General features: G+C 33.6%; 1 protein-coding gene and 1 non-coding gene across 3 annotated transcripts in view; one reads left to right on the top strand and one right to left on the bottom strand.

Annotated features, from left to right (window-relative positions):
• The window catches only part of ZNF407 (zinc finger protein 407), a 516959-nt gene that overhangs the window by 156668 nt on the left and 336376 nt on the right, over positions 1-23915 (top strand). The window lies entirely within an intron of this gene.
• On the bottom strand, positions 1899-2002 carry LOC111760730 (small nucleolar RNA U13). The gene has a single exon (XR_002794338.1). It is a non-coding gene; the product is annotated as a small nucleolar RNA U13 (small nucleolar RNA).

A 23915-nucleotide genomic window follows, 5' to 3' on the forward strand; every position in this document is an offset into this window, starting at 1 on the left:
TAATTTCAAGTATGTTGAAATAGATCACATTTTTAAATGAGCATTATTGGTATTATTTTGTAGTTACCTTCACTGTTACGATTGTTAATGCCTACTTAAATGCTTCATTTAAATGGACATGTCATATACATTCAAATTCGCATATTCATAATTGAAAGCAGTAACCTCAGATATTTTAACCTGGTATTAATTTAGGGAATACTTTTACTTTACATCGATTTCGTAGATGTATTGAATCTGTAAATCAATTTGGGCTGAATTGACATCTTCATGATGTTTAGTCTTCCAATACATGAACATGGGATTTCTTTCCATTTCTTCAGATCTTCTGTGATTTCTTTTTAGTAGTCTTTGTAGTTTTCTGAATACAAATCCTGTATATTCCTGGTTAAATTAATTCCTAGATTTTTGAGGATTGATTCAGTCTTCCTGTATTTCTTGTAGAGTCAGTGTAGGTCCTTTGTGAATTTCTAGGAATTTGTCCATTTCATCTAGGTTGTCTAGTTTGTTGGCATACATTTTCTCATAATATCTTCTTTATTTTATATATATATATATTTAGAACATTTTCATTATTCCAATAACGATGATGATAAAAAACAAAAAATAGACAAAAACTCATCACTTCTCAACCTTTCTATGCTTCCCCTGCCATACATAGTTGTAATGTCCCTCCTTTCATTACTGATTTGTGTCTTCTCCTTTCCATTTTAGTTTTACTAAGAGTTTGTTGATTTTATTTTTTTCTGCAAGAACCTGCTTTTGGTTTTGTTGATTTTCCTTATTGTTTTTTTGGTTCTCAGTTTCCTTTATTTCTGCTCTAATCTTTATTTCATTCTGTTTGCTCTGTGAATGGTTTGCTGTTCTTTTCTACTTTCTCCAATCGTTTAGTTATCTTTGATTTTAGCTCTTTCCTCTTTTTTAATGTAGGCATATAGTCTATAAATTTCCCTCTCAGCACTGTCTTTGCTGTATTCTGTATGTTTTGATCAGTTGTGTTCTTGTTTTCATTGGTCACAATGTATCTACGAATTTCTCTTGCAGTTTCTTCTTTGAATCACGGATTATTTGGAGTGTGTGGTTTAGCCTCCATGTATTTGCCAATTTTGCCCTTTCCCTGCCTATCATTGATTTCTAGCTTCATTCATTATGATCAGAGAAGGTGTTTTGTTTAATTTCAGTATTCTTAAATTTATTGAGAACTGTGTTATGGTCTATCCTGGAAAAAAATCCAAGAGTACCTGAGAAGAATGTATTACCTGCTTGTTTGGGATGCAGTGTTCTGATTATGTTTGTTAAGTCCAGCTTGTTTATCATATTTTTCGAGTTCTCTTTTTTCTTGTTGATCTTCTGTCTAGTTGTTCTATCCATTGATGTGAATGTTATGTTGAAGTCTTCAACTATTATTGTAGAGATGCCTATTTCTCCTTTCAGTTTTGCCAGAGTTTGCCTCATGTATTTTGGGGCACCCTGGTTAGGTGCATAGCTATTTATGACTGATACTCCTTCCTGGTGGGTTTTCCCTTTTATTAATATATAATGGCCTTCTGCATCTCTTACCACTTTTTTGCATTTAAAGTCTGTTTTGTCTGACACCAGTATAGCTATCTCTGCTCTCTTTTGGTTACCTTTTGCATGAAATATCTTTTTTCAGCTTTTCAATTTCGGTCTGTTTGCATCCTTGTGTTCAAGGTGAGTCCTTTGCGGACAGCATATGGATGGCTAATATTTTCTTATCTGTTCTGTTAGTCTCTCTTTTGATTGGGGGTTTAATCTATTAGCATTCAATATTATTACCATAAAGGCATTACTTACTTCAACCATTTATACTTTGGATTTCATGTGACATATCTTATTTTTGTCCATCTTTTTACCTTCTTGTTTTTTCCCCCCCCCCACATCAGAGGAGTAATATGCTGATGCCACAACAAAGGTAGAGGGAGACACATCTCACACAAATGTGTGAATACTTGTTGATCATGCTTATGAAACACAAAAGGATCTCTACTGTATTTGTAACCTCACATATTGTCTTTCATTCCCATAAACTGTTGTTTTTTTATCCAAGATTTGTTTCTTCTTTGTGCTCACTCTGTATCTTCTTAATGTGTTTTATTTCTTTATCCATGTTGTCCTTCAATTCCATGATTTGATTAAGATTTGTTTGAACCTCACTGATTAGCTCTTTTGATTCCTGTGTCTTGTCTGAACTTTAATTTGTTCCTTTGCTTGAGTCATATTTTCCTCTTTCTTTGTATGGCTTGTAATTTTTTGCTGATCTCTAGGCAGCTGATTTTGATGCTGAGTTTACTCTGATGTTCAGTCTTCCTCTCTTGCTCATGGATTTAATGTTAAGTAGCTGTGTGCTCTCATTGTTCTTTTGACTCTTGGTTTAACTTGTTCTGAATATTTAGGATTTGCCTTGTTTGTTCAAACTAGGGCAAAGGACTCAGTAATTGGGTGCAGGCTAGTTTCCAAGGAGTTTGGAGAGGCTGACAATAAGGGCACCTGCTTGCCTCTTATTTATTATTATATTTTTCTTTTTTCATTCCCTTTTCTGGTCTGCCCAGCAGATGGAACCACACTTAGAGTATGATAGCTACTCTAAAGTAATTATAAAATAATTGCAGCATTTTGGTAATGCTGAGTTTGCCATCCATCTTACTGCTTATGATTAGTTCATATATTCTGGCCTTTCATATAGTCATTTTGGATTGCATTTTGACAGTATGAATTTTTTTTTGTATGAAGTCAGGATTTTATTTTTGTTTGAAAGGCTTTCGATGTTTTAATTTTATTAGTCATTTAACTTGATGAGAATCAGATAATTGTCTCTCCTGTATGCAGCATTCAGATTGGTCATATCTTATATCTGATTTTACACTTTAATAATTGCAATCTGTTTTTCCTTTTCTTTGTGTGTATGTAGTTCAGATGGTCAGCCATAATCCTGTGTTGAGTTTATTCATAGAATTAGAAGTTTCTTCGTTTCTCTCTTCTTTGGTGTATACTCTAACTCTCCTGTGGTGATATTATACTGGGGTACTTTCCCTGTGATGTTGAAATTCAGCTGGTTTTTCTATCATAATTTTAGCTGCCTAACTTTTTTGAGTCAGTTCTACCTTTGCATGTCTTTAGGGTAAAATCACCAAAAAAAGGAATATGGGATTTACTTTTTGCAGTTTGCTTGCTTTACGTTTTAACTCTATTCTAAAAACTTCCTGCTTTTGTTTATTGTCTAGAAACTTCATGTAATTATTTTTTAATAGTTTGTCCATAGTTTATGATGGTTATTAGTGGAAGTATGGTTTGTTAGAAGTTCTTTATCCCATGCTAGAAGTGGAGAAACTCCTAATGTATCTATTTTTTAATTTGCTCTAAATATTATTCTGAAGGCATTACATGCTCACTGTGGGAAATTGGGAAACTTTAGTACATTGTAATGAATGTGAGAAATAAATTATTCTTAATTCAGTTCAACATTTTGATATAATTCTTTTGGTATTACACAATTGTTTTGTGCTATACATAAAATTTTAAAATTTGCCTTTATTTAAAAATATGTGGGAAGTATTTTATAATGTCATTAGATATTCTTGATAGATATTTTTCTACCAGTGTAACATCCTATTCATATGGATATAATGATTTATATGACCATTTCTTAATGCTTCCTTTGTTGCTCGTTCCTCCCCCCACCCACCCCGCCTTTTTTTTACTTTTATATATGCCCTTGTAGTGGGCATCCTTGTATATATGTTATTGGCCCTTCTCATATTAGGATAGATTATTAGAAGTAGAAATATTGGATTTCAAAGTGAGTGATGATGTTTAAAGTTGTTCGTACATCAACCAATTTGGTTTTCCGAGAGTTTGAACCATTTAATGCTTGTGAACATACTCAACCTTCTTCAGCCTTTCAACCATTAGCAGTAGACTTTTGAGCTTTTCTAGTTTGATGGGTGGGACCTTTCATAAGCTGCTTATGGCAGTTCTTTGATTCTTCCATTCAAATATTTTTACACAATTATTTTTTGTATTTACGTCTCCCCATTCTAAATGATCTGTAAATGTTCTATGCCTATTAAATATATGCTTCAGTATACATTTTTCTTTTTTAAAACAGTCTTCAAAATTATTTTGGTGGTACATGAGGTAGAACTTAATTTCCTATTAATAATATTCAACTATAAAAATATTTCTTTCAGTGTATCCTTTCTTTTTCTTAATCTCTTGTAGTATCTTTTTTGTTGTATCATTTCATCTGCCCAGCAATCTGATAGAATGAAACTAATTGAATCTGTTTTTTGTTGTTGTTTCACTGGTTAGATTTACTTGTGTGCATGGGTATACATTTCTAAAAATAACAAGCTTTATCTCATTTTCAATTAAAATTTAAAGTAGTTTCAGATTCTTATAATTTTTTTCATTATAGGGCTTAAGCAGGCCGTTTCAGTCATTTCAGTTTCTTAAATAATTTGTTTTCATTCTTGTAATATGTGAAAACTTGTTTTCCATTTTCATGTTGTAATATGTAGCTTTATACTTTAGTAGGTAGTGTTATGTAGCTCAAAATTATTTATTATATTTCAATTACTATTTATTAGGACTTAAATTAAAATATGATTTGTAAATAATGCAAATTGATGCTGTCTTTTTACATGAGGCAGCTTCTTTTATGGGGGACAGTCCATTGGTACACTGATTGGGTACTGATTTTTACCTGAACATTCTCGTGGCTATACAGTGTTGTAGAGCTTCCCATGTGGGATAGGAGGGCAGGTGTCAAGTGTATTCTGTCCAGTTTCACTTTTATAGACGACTTTTGTTCAGCCATTTGTTGGAGGGAGTAATTGTGATATATAAAATACAATCAGTTTTTACTTAGAACTGTTTTCTAGTTCAATGACATAGATTGAATTCCCTTTTCCTCCTTTTCTAGTTGACTGTCCACTTCCAGTCAGCACCCACTGAAGGTTGATTGCACCTCATCCTTGTAGATCCCCATTGTCTGCTACTTTGTTTTCTGTGTCCTCAAATCATGCTTAAAAGTGTGCTTTAATTACCAAACACCATGATGGAGGATCATCTTATTAAACAGAGGTGGTTCTAGCTAATACCCCACACAATGTATTTAGTGTATATAGAGTAGAATAGGACTGATTACCAAATCTCAATCAGTAGAGCCAATAATTTATGTCTAAGCTTGCAAGTACTATGCATGTAAAGTATAGCTTTACCTTTAAAATGTAATTGAAAAGTAGAACTAAATATTAAGATGCATCAATGAAATTACATAAAAATATGAAGCAATAATGTTCTGGGATAGAGTTTCTGAATATGCATACATGCATTTCCTTTAATTTACAAATACAGGAATTTTATTAATATGCCTTGCTTTGCTACCAATGAATCCTTTTGTTGTATCTGGTTAGAGTATTGTTTATTATGGTATACCCTACATGTAGTGTTAAAGCATGGCCTACTATGCTGTCCTGATTTGATTGAACACTAAATAATAGTCTGTTATAAATCATAGGCTATTAAGTTAATTCACATTAATTTTCTTCTTCATTGAAAAATATTCAAAATTTTGTCATCCAGAAATTTAAAGATGCTAGATTCATTTTATTCAATTTTTGTAAAATAACCATTCCTTGGAGGAAATGCCAGTTGTGAGTTTTTTTAACATATTCCTTGGCGTTTCTACTGTATCAGTCCATCTTTGTGGAGATGAACAAAATTATAATCATTTTCTAAATTAGCATTCAATCTGTGGAGAATCTTAGGGGTTTTTACATTTTTTACTTGTCTTAATAGGAAACCAGGATCCTTTACTAAACTCATCCATCAACAGTTAAGATGAATTCGTTTAGTGTAGCTCAACAAACACTAATTGTCTGTTACACACCAAGCACTCAGCTAAGGCTATCAAGATGAAGTATGGTTTTGGCCCTTCCAAAATGGAATACAGAGGAGCAACATTTAGACCATAATGGAAAGGGAAAGGAGTCAGTGAAGGCTTCAGGTAGGATATTATTCCTGAGGTCAAGCTTAACTCCAAAACTGATGTTAAGAAGGGAGTAGAAAGAAAATGACCAGAGACTCAGTCATGAAGTGATTCAAGGCATTTGAGGAACTCTAGGCTTTGGTATTCTCACTCAGCAATCCTTATCTGAGACCCTTGGTGCCAGGTGTTTTGGTAATTTGTAAATTTTTTAAGTAAGATTACGAAGTGTATGTACCTAATATAAAATAACTCCCATGGTTTTTGGTCTCTGGGGTGGCATCCTGCAGTCTAATACATTACAATTTCTTCAGCACTCCATATGAATGTGGAAGGGATAAATGAACACCATAAATAGCCTTAAGTCAGTCCAAGTCTAATATTGTCCCCAAAATGATAAAAAAATCATTTGGTTGTCCTTGCTTTTCAGAGTTTAAAATTGTGGTAAAGAGTTGCGACTCTTTCCAGGATACAGATTAGAGGAGACCAAGAGTAGAGATGTAGGCAGGGAGCAAGTCAGGGAGTGGGGCAGCTCAGGGGCTTAAACTTTATCTTATGGGTGATGGGAGTTCTTGAAGGGTAGAAAATGAATTTGAAGGTGGAATCATTGAAGGTTTATGAGCAGAGGAGTAGAGGAACTCAGAGAATATGTAGGCTCTGATTTAGATAAGAGGTAGAGATTCCAGTTAGGAAGCTTTTGCAACAATGTAGTGGGAAGATGATTGAACAGAGATTACTGCAGTGGAAATAGAAATATATAGAATATGAACTGAATGAACAGTAGAGGAAACCATAATTGTCAATTCCGACAGTTAATTTGATGCAAGAAGGAAAGGAGATAAACAAATGAAGAACACAACCTAAAGTGAATATTTGAATGTTTAGGAAGTAAGAGGTGATGTGTATAGGAAGTTACGTTTAGAAAATTTCAAGGTCATGTGCTAACTAGCAGTGTTGAGTGGTAATGAGTTAAAAACAACAACAAAAAAGAATGGGGTGGTGGTTTCCCTATACCTTTTAGTTGCTCATGTATTTTCAACCTTCTTCCATTTATTGTTTTGTCAGTAGTTTCTGTTCACTTGTTTCTCTTAGTGCTCCTTCAGAAGTAGTCCATCCAGTGTTTTCCAGTAGGTATGACAAGATGATTTCTATTTGAATATAGAATCTAATCCAGATTGCTGGTTTACTTACCTCTCAGTAGTTTAGTTTTGTTGTCAGTGCCCAATGTGTACTCTAGAGATTTTTAAAATATTATTTTTAGAAACAATCATAAGCATTATAAAATTTTAAAAAACGGTAATGGTTAGCATCATTTTGACTTTTTTGATTGGCAGTCATGGAAGAGCTAATTTAATAGTGAAATTGGGTAGCAGTATACCATATTATACAATATTTTTAAGTCCTGTATAGCATCTTAAAATGAGGCACTTTTGGGTAATTAAATATAATCTCTTCCAGTAGGCTTGGAGAGGCAAGTTTATTGGGTAACAGTACATTTTTCATTCAACAAATGTTTACTGATGCCCTGTGCCAGGCGCTGTTCTATGTCCTCAGTGGGACAGCACTGATTAGATAATGTGCAGGATTGTGATACCATCTTCTCAATACTGTTAATAGAAATTGAGTGTGGAAATCTATTTGGGGTTTTCAGTGTTTGTGAAATTGTACGTATTATTTATAGTTTTTAATATTGTTATTAAGATCTATATAATGACTTCTCTAGCTTGAATGTTTTCTAAAACATGGATGTCATTACTCTCCCAGTCAACACTAAAATGTCAGAATTGCCCATGTTTGGAAGATTAGCACTATGACAAATAATTTAACCCATCCATGTTGATATTTGGAAGTTTCCTTTTTTCCCCTTAACTGGAGATATGAAGTAATTGCTGCCTTGTATTCTGTAGTTCCCAGAAGTAGTTACTACCTTTTTATTAAAGTTTGGTGTCTCTCTAAAACTTATCTTCACATTATATTTTTTATCAGGTTTGCTGCTTTTAGTTTTGTTTTTTTTTAAAGATTTATTTATTCCCCCTTCCCCCATTGCTTGCACTCACTGTCTGCTCTCTGTCCATTTGCTATGTGCTTGTCTTCTCTTTAGGAGGCACTGGAAACCGAATCTGGGACCTCCTATGTGGGAGGGAGGTGTTCCATCACTTGAGCCACCTCAGCTCCCAGCTTTGCTGTGTCTCGCATTATCTTTCCTCTTTGTGTCTTCTTGTTGTGTCATCTTGTTGCATCAGTTCACCATGCCTGCCTGTTGTGCCTGCTCACAGTCTTGCTAATCTTCTTCAGGAGGCACTGGGAACCAAACTGGGATCTCCCATGGAGTAGGCGGGAGCTCAATAGCTTGAGGCACATCTGCTCTCCTACTACTTTTAAATTTGATGTCATGTGTAACAATTTCTTGGCATTGCCATTTAATGGTGCACTTGTTCTACACTGATTACGTGTAGTGGGGTTTAACCATTCCGTGGTTCTTATTCAGTACTGTGCTTTAGAGACCACTGGGAGCTTTGGCCTTTGTTTAACATTATTGATGATCTGTAAATTTGTTCCTTTATTCCATTGTTCTCTTAAGGGTTTTTAAGGATTATAGAAGAAATGATGAATTATGTAAAAAGTTTTCTAAATGTAGATACAAAGAAAGAGAGGTTTAAATGAGCATTTTGATCAGTTTGTTGTAAAGCAGAAACACAAGGAAGATATAAGTAAAATCTCCCTTAAGAATTTTTTGATCTTAGCTTAAGAATATTCTAGGTTTGTTTTTCTCATTTACTATGCGTTAATACTTTTAAATTCAAAAAGCTTTATTAAGAGGTATGTATTTAATGTTCAGATTTATGTTTAAACCTGAATTATAGGATATATCATCTCTTATTCTCTTTCTCTTCTCCTGTATCTTTTTAAGGCAAGCAGAATATTTTTGATGAATGATATAGGGCAGTCTTTTTTATTCCCATATTATTTTCATACTTAAAGACAGAAACAAATACCACTGCTTTTTCTGCACAGTATGAATTCCTAACATGTAAGTTTTCAGAACTGCTGTGCATTTTTTGGCATTGATTTTGCAATTAATGCAAAAATAGTGGAAATTGTAGATTTTGAGTCAATATCAGAAGAACTATAAAATAATTAAATTTGTTCAAAATGGAACTGGATACTTATAAGTTACCTAATTGGAGGTAATCAAGGAGAGGAAGCAGGTGCACTTGTTAGGATGTCATTCAGGGAAGTCATTCAAGGAGTTGTACTAGGTAGATAAGATCTGGCTTTGTTCTGTGATTTGATAATTCCATAAGCTGGACAATTCATGATTTTGCTTTAGGTAGGTTTATAGTATTTCACTAACTTCAGTTTACCTAAATGGTTTACCTACTTCTAATATATGAGCAAATAATTTTATCCTCACTTCTTGGAGTGAACTTGCTTAGCCTGTTGTGAAATTACTAATTAGGAGGAAAACTTTAACTCCATAGATTTTTGGAAGATATGTTTTAGTAAGCACTACTTATTGGGTTCAAATTCTTTTTTTCTCCATCATTTATATTAGGTAGCACATGATTGATGATGGTCAAAAATTTATTATGCATACTTTTCAAAAAGATCAAAGTCATAGGTCAGTGATTGTCAAATTTTTAGCGTGCGTAAGTATCGCCCTGCCCTGGCTGATTGTTGGAAGTGCACAATTCCTAGTCTTCAAGGATTCAGTAGTTTGTGTTTGGGCATCTAAAACGCTGCCTTTTTAACAAGCATGGCTAATTTTGATACTCGTGATCCAGAGATCACTCACTGAAGAGGTAGAAATATTATAGCGCAGTTACTGTTCCTAGAGGAAGAAAAAATCTTCAAAATCACTTCATCTCAATATCTCATTTTACAGATAAAGGTGTTGAGTCTCTTGGAAGTAAAAAGGTCATACAATTTATATAAAAAATGTAGGTGGGTTAATGGCAGAACTATGGCTTTTTCATCTATGTCACAAAATTTCAAATGTCTCACTTGGGGCTTTCATTTTTGTTATATTTGAATATATGTATGTATTATGTGGGAATTCACTTAAATCTAAATAATGAAGCCATTTTGTGGACATATTATAAAAAGGACTTGGGAACTTCAGCGTTTTAAAAATTCTTATTCCTTTTGAACTTATGTGTACAGCCTGCCTTGCATTTTCAAAACAGTTTTCGTTGCTGCTGTTTTCCTTTTTTCCCTTAAGTCCAGAGTAAGGGGACCTGCTTTTGAAAACTCTTTCCTAGCCTTTGAACTCAGTTCAGAGGTTTCATGTTGCTGTATAGTGGAAACAAAAATACATCTTGACTTGAAATACATCTTGAGGGCATCAACAAAGCTTGTAATTAAGAAAAATAGGTGTTAACTGTCAATCCGAGAAGATGGCTGTCTTCCTCTAAGCCAGTGTTTTGGAGCAGTGTATCTTCCTATCTCAACAAAGCAAGTAATTAAACTATGTTGATGCTAATTATCAAATTAGAAAGCAAGATTTACCTTGGAAAAGCCCCAATTCAGAATATTCTTCAGTGTGTAATAATCAAGAACTAATTGTAAAATGCATTATATTTCTCCTAGAATTGCCTTTAATTAATAGTCAACGTTTTGTTTGTTTCAGATGTGCTTATGAAGGATTCCTTGTTTTTCAAAGTCAATGAAACTCCTCTCTTAAGGATTTTTCTTAGTCTTCGTAGTGCTCACTGTTTTGTATGTGTTTTTAACTTTTTTTTTTATATCTGAATGTAGTATGTACATTTTGAAACCTATTCAGTGTTTAAAGTGGGTAATTTTGAAGTCCACTGAAAAATGGGTTCAATTTTTAATTAATTCAATTTCTATACTTTTTATATTTGGATCATTTCAAACATTGACTCAATTCCAGAATTAAACAAAATTAGCTATACTGTGATTTAAAAAATAGGAGTTTAACTGTAGGCTTACAGTTTTATTCAACACATTTGTCAGTTACAAGTAAAGAATGTTTTACTGTTAAATTATCAATTAAAATATTAGTTTTTGAAATCCATGACTTTTTTATAAGCTATAATAAGCAAGATAATTTAAAGTCACTTAATGTAGTTTTAAATTACTGCATTAGAAAGGTACTTTTTGCACTTCATTAGCTTATAGAAAAATTGAAATGCTGCAATAATTGTAAATTACAAATGTAATCCATGCTTAAACCTCTTTCTATACTAAGCACTCTTAACAAATTGAAACACTTTAGCAGCATTAAATCATTCACCTAGTACATATGACTAGAAAATTAACACTATTCTACAATTTTTTCATTATAAGATTTATTTTTTATAAAACAGCCACATCTAATTTGCAAAAAATGTAATTGACAATCCCTTTTTTTCTGTTTTCTGTCACTCGAGTAAGAAAAGCTATACTTTTCTTCAGGAAAGCATTAGAAAATCTCTGATGCTATGCTTAAGCGTTTGATTTTTTCCACTCAAGAAATATAGGGTCTGAAGAGTTTCTTTTTAACGAGTATTTTATGGTGATTCTCAGAATTGCCGCATGCTGTGATATGTGGATGTCTTTTGTCGTCTACCATCATGTCCATCCTTCTGAGCAGGTCTCTTGGATTGAACTGTGCTGCTTTGCTGTGGGTCAGCTTTCATGGACAATTAGTGTCCTAACTGTACTTTGGTCACAAGCTGTCTCGAGTGTTTACCATAAAGACATCCTCTTGTGGTCGAGCAGCAGTACACAGTGAGCTTTATCTTTTGTGAAGCCTTTCATGTTAGCCTTTTCTTGGAGACAAGTAAAACAACTGTTTCTTGTTCTGTGCCTTGCACCCTTGTTCCTGAGAAGCCTTTAGGCTCTTAGAATTTACTATTTTTTCTGTTTTTCCTCAACTTGTTTGCTTTTGTCCCCTCTCGGTTTATTCTTCTGACAAGAACAAAAAGAACTATATTCCTGCTGTTTTGCTGTGTCAGTATTGACAAGTGGTGTGTGTTTGATGCTGCATGAGGTGACTGGTTCTAGAAGCAAGCGGAAGTAAACCAATAAATCTTCAATTTCATTCCACGTTTTGCTACTTGATGGCTCTTTTCTACTTTAAATATTATTATGGAAACACATACTTTAGCATCTGGTTGATTTTTTTTTTTTTTTACCCCCAGAACGCCACAATTATGCAGTTACTTGAAGGATAGACCATTTTTCCTCAATTAGTCCTCTGATAAGGTCAGGAGATACCTGTGAAAAGTTACGTGGTTTTAATATATTGTGCTTTTTATCATTCTTTGTCTTTTTTTGTTTTGTAAAGTTGTTTCTGTGAATGGTTTCAACATTTCTTTTTAACCATAATATCTTTACTATGATTGTTGTCTTCTCTATAATCTTTCATAGGTATTTTTAATTTTAAAAAGATACTGCAGTTCATTGCCTTAAGGGTGATCTTTCCAGGAATCGGGAAATTAAAAACAGAATGTCCTGACCTGGCATCTGAACATGGTTTTGTGCCCATTTTGTTTGTTTCTTTGTTTATTGTTTACCATTTTGCTTTTCAGTTTCTTTCCCTTTTCAGAGGTTGTAAAAATAAACACACACACATTGAATGATTATGTATTGATTTACCCTTGTAGTACTGCTTTCAAAAACATTTCTTTATTTAAAATAATTATTTAGTTGCAGCCAGCAATTTCAGTGTATAGAAAGCACCTAGATAGTATAGATTCAAGGAAAACCTTACTTTGGTTTTCCCAGTTTGACATGTACAAACAAGATTGGCATTTATTCCACTGTTTAAGTTCAGGAATTCCAGTGAAATTACTTGTCTCAATATTATTATTTCCTTATTTTGAATAACTTTTAAGATACTGCTAATTCTTTTCTTTCTAGTATAGGAACGTTCTCTTTTTCCTGTCTGTTATATATTTATGAAGTTTTTCTCTTAGTTGCCTAATATTTAATATTTCCAGAAGTGAATATTAAGTATGTATTTTCCTTTTTTTAATAGTCCAGGTCCAGTGGTAGAAGATTAGTTGATGTAAAATTAAGATTTTTCTTTTTCATGTAGCAACTAGAAAGATATTTTCCTTTAGATCATTTCATAAATTTTCAAAGGAACATTATTAAGGGAAAATACTATAGATATTTTTATAATCTGGTTTTCTTGTTATACAGCAGCCTTTTAGTTTAACTTGATATTTGTTTTTGATGCTTTCTTTTTTAAGTTTCAAGGTTTTATATTGTATCATAAGTGTAGACTGTTTTCTAAGACCTATTGTGCTTTATTTTAATGCCTACTAGGTAATGAAAATAGTTGGCAAGTAGACCTCATTTTGATTTAGTAAATATACTGTCTTAAAATGGATATGTGCTACATAAGGAGATAATTCATTTCAGTTGTGAGAACTGTAAGCCATGATAAATGATTTTCCTTTACAAAATTCCCCATCTCTGAGACAGTATTAGTTTTTACTTTAATTACCGGCTGCCGTAATGTTTCCTATCCATAACTGTCGACAAAATAGACTGTTCCTGAGCAGAGGGTATGGCCTGTTTACTCAACCGTTGAAAAGAGTGCCCAAGTTCTACCAAGTCTTCCTCTCGTGCTCTGAACTGCCTCACAGGAGAGTGTCCTTCATTTAAATATTTAAATATTAATGTTTTATTTTATAGGCAGACAATTTCAATGTCATTTTAAGGATATGCAACTTTACTAGAGATTCTTTGTCCATTATAAACTTTGGAGTCTTGTCTTGAATCTTAACATAATTTGGAGGATTGCAACCTTGCTGCCATATTGGAGAGTTTGGGTATATCCATCTCCCCCCCTCCTTTTTTTCCCCCTTTATTGTGAAAATAGGAACAGAAAATCTGTTGTCAAGGGTGGCTTTCTCAAAAATGGCTTAGTTGACATTAGCTGAAAATGAGCAGAACGACACTAACTACTAATTGATTACAGTAATTACGCAGTCTTTGGCTAGTTTGTATTGGCAAACTCTGTGTACTCCTGGAATAAATGTGAACTTGCAGAATGCACAGAAAAGGTCACTCTCATTTGCATGATAGGCTTCATTAGAATATGCTAAGGACAAGACCTAGTGTTTTATGACTTCAGGTGATGAATAGCGACCATATTACTCTGTTAGATGAAAGCATGTTTCAGTCACCTTAATTTACATGCTTTTTAAAAAAATTTTCAAGAAAAATCTTTTCTGTTATGGTTATAAAGGAACTTACTGTGTTTTGAACTGAATTTTTACCTGTGTGTGTATGCTTTGAAATAGCATAATTTTTTTAGGTGGAATTATTTTGAAGGATATTTTTAATAGTAAGATTAGAATAATTATAAAGCTTTCACTGTGTTAGATTTTCTAGTGTTATAACTTTTGTCAGTCATTAAAGGAAATGGTTTTTTAGTGGTTGTTTGAATAAAATATAGGTTAACTCGTTGAAGCTTTAATTTGAGGTTTTATTTTACTGTCTTTAGTGTGCTATGGACTTATTAGTGAACATTACTGAATCGTAGAATACATTGATTTTTACATTAAAATAATGCAGTTTCATCATATCATTAATTTTTCCCTTTACCGTTTATGCTTAATTAGTACTATTTCTATCCTTCAATTTTTTATACATATAAAGTATAGGTACAGCTATTGTGTAATGCATATTTTTGTTGAAAGCCAACATATACAGAGTGCCTTTGTCAGTTTTTTTAATGTCATTTGTTTAGTGCAAAAGTTGTGGGGATTATGTAGAAATTAAAATAATGATTCTCTGCAACCTATCTAGATACCTATTTTTAAAGTGAAGAATTATGTTTCCCATTACATAAATGTTCTCATTTATGGTCTCTGGTCATATAGTGATGGCTCCTATTAGCTGTCATTATCCTTATAATCTCATTATGAGAGAAAAATAGTCTTGGCTCCTAAAAGTATCTTTATGAGAAGTATCAGCTCCTAATTAGCAATGAAGATAATCTGTTGGAACACAGGGTTAACACTTCCTAGAAATGTTGCTATTATAAAGTTTCTTCATCTTTGAGAAGCTATTCCTTCTAGTAAAACTGTAGAGAATGGAAAAGCATACAGTTTTTTTCTTTTCTCAAAAGCAGTTTTGTAATAAAATTGTACAATGAGCTTGCACAAGCTTTTTAAAATATCATTGCTGCCACTGAATAGCTCTGTAATTTATTTATTCAGGAATGTTGGAGACATTTTTGATTTATTTGTTTTTAGAGAAGTTTTGTTAAGCGAGATAATGAGCAGAGCTGGTGTTAATCATTTACTACATAAGTAAAAAAATGAAAGTTTTGCATATCTTTAGCACTGTTGGGGAAAATAAATTCACTTAATGCTAATGGTCTGTTGGTATAATTTTAAAAAAATACCATCCAACTCTGGAGAAATGCAGTACACTCATGTGTTTTGCTAAAAGCTAAACTAATCAATAGATAATTATACATTTATATGTACATGTGTACTAAGCAATCATGATTATTTGTTATCGGTAGTGAAGAAAAATTAATTTGCTGTTGGTCACAGTCATAGATGGCATCATTAGTTTCTTGTATATAAGTTTAGTCATGTATTTTCAACATATAATCAAAGAGAACCTTTTTTTGGATGATAATTCTGGAGAAATGCAGATATTTAAACTCTTGGGTGGTTGTATGTATTGTACATTTTAAACAATCATAGTAAAATACATTATAGTCTGTTATAATATTAATTATGCATGATGCAAGGTCTTTGATATTTTATATTGAAAGTGTTTAAATGTCTTTTAAAAATGCAGTGGTGGCTTTCTAAAACATCAAGATAAGGTTATTTAAAAATCTCTTATTGTATTTTATATTAAATTTTATGACAATTTTCTGGATTTTCTTAAAGTTAGTTAAATTTATAAAGATGTGTTTTAGTATAGTATAAAAGTGAAACTTGAGAATGGATTAAAAGCCAGATACTTTATACAATGGTAACCTTTTCATATTCATTGTTCAATTACAAAGGAGAATTAAGGCATTATTTTCCTTTTGCTGCTCTATGTACAAGTAGAAAAGTAGGATATTATAGATTGCTATAGGCAGAGGATGAATATTGTAATTTCTGAATCGATTTTCAGGTGTATTATTATAGAAATTGTAAGTTGGTTTAAGGAGATTTGAAGAGATGAAATATTTAAAAGTAAAAAAAAATGTTTCTAAAGTAAAGAATGTATTCTTTAAAATATTTGCTATATCTTGAGCTACTTACCTTAGTGAATCTGTTGATAAAAGGCTACAAATAACTACACGGCACTTTATCCATCAGACCATTTATAACTTACTTGAATTTTGAGGCATACTTTTTTGAACTTTTGATATGTTGCATATGGTTCATTGCACATATTTTGTTTTACTGCAGACCAAATCATAATCATACATGATGTTAACTTATAGAAGTGGTCTTTTGCATGATGTTTTGTTTTGGCCCTGGCAACTTAAAGACTTCTGTACTTAGAGTAATAGAAAGCCAGATTTATTCTTAAACAGGAAGTATCTCATTGTTTGAACTGCTTGCTTCACCTTTCTTTAGTGTCTATAAGTTTTTTTGTGCTCTAAAGTACATGATTTCTCTGCTAATATTTCCTATTGCTAATGAATTTATCTCCTTAAAGCTCATATACAGCAGAATATTAGTTTGGAAATTATAATTTATGCATATCTAGAAATCTAGAGATTTTACTCTTTCATATCTAGTAATGTTTTCACTCCATTATCCAAGAACCCTACCTTATGAGAGGGCTGAAAAAGAGGAGGGAGAGATGAGGAGGTGTAGTGTAGATAATTAACACCTGAAACTTTTAGGCTCTAGTTTCTAGAGGATCAGAGGCTAGAAATAACCCACTGAAGTATACGCCTCTATTGTCAGTAAATGACATGTAGGTGATTATATAATGCACCTTCCTTTCAGAAAATATTCCAGCATTTGGAGACTACCTTCCAATTTGAAAGTCCCAACTCTTTCTTAATTTAGGAGAACATGCTTTTTTTTTTTTTTTTTAAAGATTTATTTATTTATTTAATTCCCCCCCTCCCCTGGTTGTCTGTTCTCTGTGTCTTTTTGCTGCATCTTGTTTCTTTGTCTGCTTCTGTTGTCATCAGCGGCATGGGAAATGTGGGCGGCGCCATTCCTGGGCAGGCTGCACTTTCTTTCGCAGCTCTTCTTTACGGGTGCACTCCCTGCGCGTGGGGCTTCCCTACGCGGGGGACACCCCTGTGTGGCACGGCACTCCTTGCGCGCATCAGCACTGCGCATGGGCCAGCTCCACACGGGTCAAGGAGGCCCGGGGTTTGAACCACGGACCTCCCATGTGGTAGGCGGACGCCCTAACCACTGGGCCAGGTCCATTTCCCAGGAGAACATGCTTTTGAACATTTGTTTCAAAGCTGGTTTTATATCCCTGGAAGGAAGAACATGATTGTCAGGGGATTTGGTGGACTTAATTAACTCCAAAAATATACTCTGAAGTAATTGTAATTGTAGACTTTATAAAATGGACCAAACTCTCATTTTACTTTCTAGGATAAAAATAAATACATGCGCATTGAAAAATAAAAAAGAACAAAGAGAACCCGAAGTTTAAAAAAACTACTTTCATGATATTATGAGCTTTAAGTTAAAGTATATTATATGCATATATATACATATCCATATAGATGTTAAAAATAAATAGTACTAAATTAGGCCTTTTTAAAATTTTTACTTGGTCTGTCATATACATACTTTTTTAGAGTTTATGTTTAGAATGTAGCATGTGATAACTCTGGGAAATATATGAAGAGTGCCTTTATTAGTTTCCTGTGGTTGCCTTAGTAAATTGCCAGAAACGTGGTGGGTTGAAACAAAAGACATTTATTTTCTCACTGTCTAGAGGCCAGAAGTCTGAAATTTGGTATCATTGGCCTGAACGCAGGGTGTCACACACCTCTGTGGGCCCCAGGGGAGAGCCTGCCTCTGGTCTCTTCCCACCTCTGCCTCCATGGTCACATGGCCACCTCTCTTCTCTTTGGGCCACATTTTTCTCTACCTCTTGTAAGTCCATGTGTGAGTTCATTTAGGGCCCACCTGGGCAACCTAGGTAAGTCCACCTCCAGATCCTTAATCATACCTGCAAAGACCATTTTTCCTTAAAAGGCGACATTTACAGGTTCCAGAGATGAGGATCTGATATTCTGGGGCTATTGCCAGCCTATGCACATAGCTCTACCAGGCCTGCCCAGGACAGAGACCCATCTGTCTCCCCTTGTTCTGATATTTTGCCTCTTCTCCTGGCTTTCATCATTTCCAGACCTTCAGAATTCCCTGCTGGGATATGTGGAGTTTCTACAGCAGATTTTAGGGGCCTCTCCGCCCCCAGTATCAGCAATGAGTAGTAACTCAGTGATGCGTCTTTTGGCCGTTCCCACAGTGTGCAAGTGTGGTATTGCTGGGCCTCTCAAGAGAGCAGGTCACTGCAGTCGGTCACTGCGTTCGCCTTTGCTTCAAGCACCTTGGCAGACAACCATGCTGTTCCTCATGAGCAGTAGCCGGCAGGCAGCTTCATCACCCCACGTTTGAGACCATGGCTGGGCAAGTGATGTAAAAAGAGGGACTGTGACACTGAAACGGTTAGGGAAGTCAGTCAGAGCATAAAGTGTGTAAAATTATAGGCCATAAAACAATTGAGAAATGTACAGGTATGATAAGTCACTAAGACTTTTTCTCCTGCCAGCTTGGGAAAACTTTATACATACATGTAATATTTGAATATGTATAAATAGAGTCATGCCCATGCAAGTAAACATGTACACATAGATTTAAATAATTTTGATACTTGATGTAATTACCTCTAAATTGTGGGGTATAGCCTAAAACAGCTTTAGGAATTTAATTAAGTGACTATTTTATCTTGTCTTGACTAGAATATGACAGATAGCTGTAACTTAAATCATTTATACTATAATTTTTCTGAATAAGAATTATGATAATTAAAAGATGGCAGTATATGTCAAATCTAGAACTAGGAAGTCAAATAGCAAGAATTTTTAAAAGACCTATAGGGCGGTGTAGACAAGAGGAACCTTCAATTTGGGTTGCTTTATTACTATAATCTATCAAATAGCTCTTTATTCTGTATCCTCATGAGTCAAACCTTTAATTATAATTTGAGTTCCCATATAGCTTTTTCTATAGTGGAAAGGTCATGCTAATCAGTCATTATAAGCATTCTGGCTTATTTAGTAATTTCTGGATTTTTTTATGTAAATATAATGTCATTCTGGTTTATTCATCTGTTCTTTTTAAAATTTCCGTTATCTTTAATTAACCATATAATTAAATCTAAACCCAGTGGGAAGAGTTACATTATTGGGACCACAGATAAGGTCTTGAACTTGAGACCTTCTCTGACAATTGAATTTAAATTTATAGTTGGTATCTGACTCTCATTTACTATGTGTTTTTTTTTAAGTTTGATATGTAAGTTTCAAATGATAGTAAATTATCTTGATGTCACACCTAAGTCTTAGTAAGAGTAAGTGATACTCTTGACATGAAAACAGCCTCCTTAATATTAAATGGGAGGAAATAATTGTTTAAGCTTTTGTATACCCTAGTGTGGAAGTTATCAGGTATTTATCATTCTATTTAAATAAATTGCCTGGCTAGGTTTTACTATTATCACCTGCTGTTGGATTTGATATGAAAACATGAGACGAGGAAAAGTTTACAAAGGAAAAGCAGTGTAGTTCTTGCTTGGAATTCTGTACCAAGTGGGAAAGATCATATAACAATTAGAAGAAATCCTGATATGTTTTTGAAGGGTAGATTATATTGTAGGGAAATTCTTTAGGATGGATATCTTTAGCTCTTTAGTAAATGATGGTAATCAAAGCTTTGCTTTTCTATTTTTCATCCTTTCTACTCTCTGTAGTTGCTTTTGCAGAGAGAGGAAAGTTGGAAGACTTAAAATCATTAAAGAAATTATCCAGAGAACATATTTTTGGTGAGAAACTATTGCATAAGGGAATCCCATTTTCCACCCCTTTCTGTAATATTTAAGAGGATATGCTATTTTTGTGTAAAAAGATATGTTTTAGAAATTAAACGCTCCGAAGGAGTAGTGAAATTCTCGTGCATCTTAAAAGTTCAGTGAAAAATAGTGATGAGACAAGTACTTTGATTAGGTCGAGACACATGAAGTTGCTGAGTTCAACATCCTTTTATTTTTAAAGTTGCAATTTCATTGCATTCTACGTAATATTTTTTAGAGATATCTGAATCACCCTTTGCTCTAAATATCTTTCATATTTGTTAAGTTAGCACTTAATTCTATTCTTGAAGTTTTTTTTAAAGTAAAATTGAAACTCAAAAAATGGAAATTATTTTGTTTTTGTAAGTGAGATTCTGTTACTTTAGGTAGAGTGCTAGGGAAAAGTATTTAAACAATAACAACATCTGTATAGCTTGTTTTTTTCTTGCTTGCTTACTCTTTAAAATTTTTTAAAATTCTCCCACCCCACTTGTGGCTTGCTTGCTGTCTGCTCTCTGTGTCCATTTGCTGCGGGCTTTTCTGTGTTTCTAACTTATCTCCCTTCTTTTTTGTTGCATTACCTTGCTGAGAGGCTCCTCACGGCGTCTGCGGGCCGTGTGGCACTCCCCAGCACTTGCAGGCCAGGCGGCTCTCCACAGCGTCTGTCGCCTGGGTGGTGCTTGCTTACTTTTTGAACATACCTACAATAGCTTACAGTGTCTCCCTTCTCAAAGTTTTCCACTAAAGCCCGCCAAATAGCAGAGAAGATGCATCCCTACTGCCCTCATGCTTACTCTGGTTAGCCCCCTTTCCTGCCTCTTAAAGTGTTCTGGTATGGTTGCCCTATCCATAGCAGATCTTCAATATATGTTTAGGAAATGACTGCATATACTACAATTTTAGGCTTTGAGACCAGTTAGGACAGTTTTCTATTGTTTAGAAAATCGATGAGGAAACCATTAAGTAAAAAAAACAAAGGTGGATGGATACAAGAAGATAGATTCAAGAGTTGTTACAAGGTAGCCCTTGATAACTGAATGAAGTGAGGGTGATGGGGTTTGGGTAGTGAAGGGTAATATTAGATTTGTAATTTGGCAGACCAGCTAGAAAAGTGGTGTTCTCTTAACTAAGAGAGAACACAGGAGACAGAGGGATTTGGGATTGGAACGTGTTACGTAGAGCAGGTGACAGACACGTATGGTTTTAGTTGTGATGAGTTTAAAATGTCCCTAGGTTATTCAGGTGGAAGTTACCTAGTGGCAGTTGGAAGAATCAGCTTTTACTTAGTGCTTGAAAGAGAGGCTACTATTTGAAATACGTTTGTCTGTTTGTATTTGTATGTAAGTAAATCTATATTTAGGAATCATCTGAATGTAGTTGTTGAAACTGTGGAGCCGAGTGATGTTGAAGAGAGAGAGAAAATCTCTTTTAAAAAGGTAGTACCAATTTTCTTTTCTCTTTGATACTTAACAAGAAAGGGCTTTAATATATGTATCCTATAACATCAGGATGTGTGTGTATGCACCAGATATATGAACTCTCATTTAATATTTTGGTTCTTCTCTATGATGATAATGTGAAGCCTTTATAGATTGTCTGTTGATTTAAAAACTACTAAATTAGATAAGGACCATTTTGAGGATATATTTGAAGTATGTAATACTCCTTTTTAGGATGGTAATGATACAATCCTGATGAGTTGTCACTGTTTTAAGATCTGTGGAGTTCCTCAATTGGTATTCATTTAGGTATTTTTCATTGAAATAATCTCTTATAATCTAAAATGTTACGAAAGGAATTTTACTCCACTGGTTCTGCCTTCTTCTAGAACATTTTTTTTTTCTTGTATTCTCTCTAAAAGAATAGGTATAGTATGATTTATTACCTGCTTCCTGCTTGTTAGACAAATTTTTTTTTCATATTTTAACATTTTTGAAATTTGGAATGTGTTTTAGAGTAAATTGATACATTAATTTGGTTTATTTTCACCCTTGGAAAAAGTGTTATTAAATCATTTGTGTGTCTCACAATTGATAGTGATTTTAGACTCAAGTAAATATTGTACATTAAATTAGTGTAATGTACTATATGAGGTATTTACTGTTTCATGAGGCCCTTGATTAGTTGATTTCAGTTTTGGCATTCAAGTTATTTTATTGAGTTTGCAGTTTAACCTCTTCGAGAAATACTGATTTTCATGACCTTAAGGCAATAAACTAACACTGAGAATTTATTAATGACTTCCTTATTCTGTCACCTACTTAGTGATCCCCCAGTAATTATGTTTCTGCCTCCCTGATTAAAGTGTGAGTGTCCTTAGGGTGGGTGCCCTTTTCCTCATCTCTCCTGTTCCAGGGCTAGCATCATATGAAGTGGGTGTGGAAGCGGACTGGGGAGGGGCTTATGACCTCTGACGCTGACCCCACTCATGGCCTGCAGCCCACCTGTCTTTGTCATAGACTCTATGGAATCTAATGTATCTTTACCTCCATAGTTTTAGAGGTAATTTGGTGGCTTTTTTTTCCCCCACTGCGTAAGAGGGTTGGCAGAGATCTCAAGAATAATTTACATGCCTGTGTTTATTATATATATATATTTTAGATTATTAAATAAAGATCTTTATTGGAGAATATTTGGAGATGAAAGAAAAACATAAATAAAATTTCAAGCTTAATCTTATTTCCTGGAGATTACCATTGTTTTTTTAAGTTCAGTCCCACAAATGGTAAGTGTGATGTGTCATCAAATTGCTGAAGGAAATAGAAAGTATGTAAAAAGTATCAGAAAATGATTCTGCCCAGTATCCATGGAATGTGTGTATGTGTGTGTGTAAATATCATCTTATTCATCATTAGCTTGGTTCTCAGTATAATTAAAATAAGGATACACACAGAACTCTCACGTTAATCTTTTGATTATCCTTATTTTGAAGAATTATCTGTTTGAATTAAAATTGATATACTCTGGAAATTAGTTTTTGCCAAATTGAACATTAAAGACAAGGACTTTTACAATAAGTGAATGTTTTTATGCTTGAATGTATTCTCAGAAGCTGTATAAAACATGCTTCTAAGTAAGTTTTGATGTGAAAAAATCTGAGCTTTGTTAAATGCAGTGAAAACCAGCACCTTTTGGACTACTTGGCCTTACAGAATTCAGAAGAAGTACCACTTTCGGTATTATGTAGCTGCGCAAAGTTCAGTGCACCCAGCATTTGGAAAGTTCACATTATCCTAGCTCTTAAATAAAATACCAGTATTTTGAATATTAGTAATGAATGGAAATTTCAAAATGAAATTGAAAAATACTTGCTTTGTGGAGAAAGCACCATAAAATAATTTTCTTCATATGTACTTTCTTCATATATACGTTCACATAACGCACATATGTTATTTTGTAGGTAGCATATGTAAGTGAAGATAAATGAAGTTTATTGGCTTCTAACATTGCGGAGTTTGTCATCAGCTGGAATGCTACACAATGAATACTGAGGCTTGTAACAGCCTACAGTCATTAGAAAATTAAAATGTTATTTCTGCATTTTAGAATATTAAAAATATTGTGTATGTAACTATGGGGATCTTTTCAATTATTTTAATGCTATATGAAGTTTTTTCCTAGGTTAAACTTTTGTGATCAAACATGACAATGTTCATGAAAATTCTGCTCAACTATTTTCACTCATAAAGTTTTAAGTGTTGGTCAGTTTATTTTGGTGTTTCTCACTTCTTAAAATTGTGTCGAAGTTTTCCTACTCAACAGTAAATAGTCACATCTTTAATGATGTCTACATATATTTGGCCAACAATTATTAGAACAAGCTTTTTAGTTCCTTTTTTATTCAAAACATTTTATTTGTACAGCCTTTGTGCCA

Source organism: Dasypus novemcinctus, chromosome 16 (assembly GCF_030445035.2).
Source record: "Dasypus novemcinctus isolate mDasNov1 chromosome 16, mDasNov1.1.hap2, whole genome shotgun sequence".
Taxonomy (NCBI): domain Eukaryota; kingdom Metazoa; phylum Chordata; class Mammalia; order Cingulata; family Dasypodidae; genus Dasypus; species Dasypus novemcinctus.